The sequence below is a fragment of the Macadamia integrifolia genome, unplaced genomic scaffold (assembly GCF_013358625.1).
Source record: "Macadamia integrifolia cultivar HAES 741 unplaced genomic scaffold, SCU_Mint_v3 scaffold_22A, whole genome shotgun sequence".
NCBI classification, from domain to species: Eukaryota; Viridiplantae; Streptophyta; class Magnoliopsida; order Proteales; family Proteaceae; genus Macadamia; species Macadamia integrifolia.
This window is the reverse complement of record NW_024870651.1, coordinates 129505-132253: the sequence shown is the minus strand read 5'-3', so window position 1 is coordinate 132253 and position 2749 is coordinate 129505.

Here is a 2749-nt window from a genome sequence, read left to right as displayed (position 1 = left end):
TAACAGATCCCATATAATCTAGATTAAAAAGGAGAGCTAGTTTCTACAGAATGCAATGGTTGATCCGAGCTAATATCTGAGTGAATATATAAAGAAGCAAGTGTTTAGTGTTATAAAATGTGAAGTATTTTGAAATTTAATGGTTCTAATATAATGGTTATTTGGTGATATATTTAGATTACCATAGTATTTGATCTCTTTGCATCGCATTAGCATGGGGATGTCATTGGAGATGGAAAAGTAAGTGGTGATGGGGAGAGCAGTGTAAGGGGCTCCGCAGATGAGGTCGAAGGTGGTGGTGGAAGGGATGGAAGAGACTATTGGAGTTGAGAGATTTGGCGAAAGTCTATTTACATTGGAGAAGATATCTTTGAGCTTGAATTTGTTTTCTATAAACATTTACGATACAGGTTTATTAAACGTTTTTGAACATCAAAAAAATTATTTCCCAGCACGAAAACAGAAAAAACGATTTTTGCTCTTTCTCAACACAAAAACAGGTAAAATGTTTTCAAACGATGCTTAAGTTTTCTGTTGGTGATATCTCATGATTGGAGTATTGTGCAATCATTACTCTCCCACTCAGTATTTTTTTAAATAAAAAATGCTTCTTATGTGCAAATCTGATGGTACAAGGGTTAGGAGCAGAATTTTGTTATATGGTGAAGGATTCTCTGGCCTGCAACATTTTTCAAACCTTCTCATCACAATGAAATAATAATATACTGTTAGATCAAACACCAAGAAACACGAATAAAGAAAGACAATAGATCCGTACGACACAGAGATTTAACGAGGTTCACACACCAGGGTGGTGTGCTACGTCCTCGGGCGAAGAAGAAGATGATTCACTATGCAAAAGAAGGATTACACCCTAGCAGCGGCGAGGAAGAACTCGCCCTGAAACCCTAGCTTCGTGAAAACCCTAGAATACAATGACTCTCAACAAGCAACAGTACATTATATATATATACTCCAAATAGCGGTTCGACCCATCGGGTCGCGGTCGATCTGGTCGAACCATACCACGGGGGCGTAGGCCCAAGCCCTCTGCTTCCATCACAGATCTCAGAAAATTTCCCATTCGGGTCGCCACCAAAGTATGTCGGATGGGTCAATCTTCAAAACGGGTCAAGAATTCGAGACAAACTTAACAAATCTCCACCTTGGGTTGAATTCTCCTCCAACAGATAAACAAATAGCCAATATCTTCATCTTCTCCAATAGCCCTCCAAAGGGCTGAACTCAAACATGACAAACACCAAGTAAGTTCAAGCAATGCTCGAACTTACCAACACATAAAGGCTTAGTCAACATATCAGCTGGATTGTCTTCAGTACCAATCTTCAACACTTGGATATTACCTTGAGAAATTATCTCTTTTATGAAATGATACCGAACATCAATGTGCTTTGTCCTCTCATGATACATTGGATCTTTAGTCAAGTGAATAGCACTCTGGCTATCACAATGGACAACAGTCACCCCATGATCCATGCTGAGTTCTCCCAACAAACCTCTAAGCCAAATAGCTTCTTTAATTGCCTCAGTCACTGCCATATACTCTGCTTCAGTAGTAGATAATGCAACTGTAGCCTGTAAAGTAGCTTTCCAACTAACCGTACTTCCTCCAAGAGTAAATACATAGCCTGTGGTGACCTCCTCTTGTCAAGATCACCTGCATAATCTGAATCAACATAACAGATAAATTATCATCATTCCTCCCAAACTCCAAACAAATACCAGAGGTCCCTTTCAAGTACCTAAGTATCCACTTCACTGCTTCCCAATGAGTTTTACCTGGACATGACAAATATCTGCTCACCACACTGACAGCTTGTGAAATGTCAGGACGAGTGCAAACCATAGCATACATAACGGAGCCAACTGCACTAGAGTATGGAACACGTGACATGTACTCCACCTCTTCATATGTCTTAGGTGATAGAGCAGTTGAAAGTCTAAAATGAGATGCAAGAGGAGTAGTTACAGGTTTGGCATCTTTCATGCCAAAACGATTCAATACCTTCTCAGTGTACTTTTGTTGAGATAGCCACAGCTTCCCTGCTTTTCTATCCCTCTTGATCTCCATACCAAGGATCTTCCTTGCTGCCCCCAAATCTTTCATCTCAAATTCAGAACTTAATTGTTCCTTCAACCTATTGACCTCATTCCTATCTTTTGCTGCAATCAACATATCATCAACATAAAGCAACAAATATATGAAAGATCCATCAGAGAGCTTTCTGAAATAAACACAACAGTCATATTGACACCTGGAGTATCCAAAACTAGCCATAACTGAATCAAACCTTTTATACCACTGTCTAGGAGACTGTTTCAAACCATATAGGGACTTCTTCAACAAACATACATGGTCCTCCTTACCTTCAATAACAAACCCTTCAGGTTGATGCATATAAATCTGTTCTTCTAGTTCACCATGCAAGAATGCTGTTTTCACATCAAGTTGCTCCAACTCCAAATCATGCATAGCAACTAAAGCAAGTAGGACACGAATAGAACTATGCTTAACAACAGGTGAGAAAAACATCATTAAAATCAATTCCTTGTACCTAACTGTAGCCCTTTGCAACAAAACGTGCCTTGTACCTAGCATCTTCAACACCTGAGGCAGATTCCTTCTTCTTGAAGACCCATTTGCAACCAATAATTTTCTTCCCTGTTCTCGGCTTCACAAGCTCCCAAGTCTGATTTTTATGAAGAGATTCCATCTCCTCATTCATGA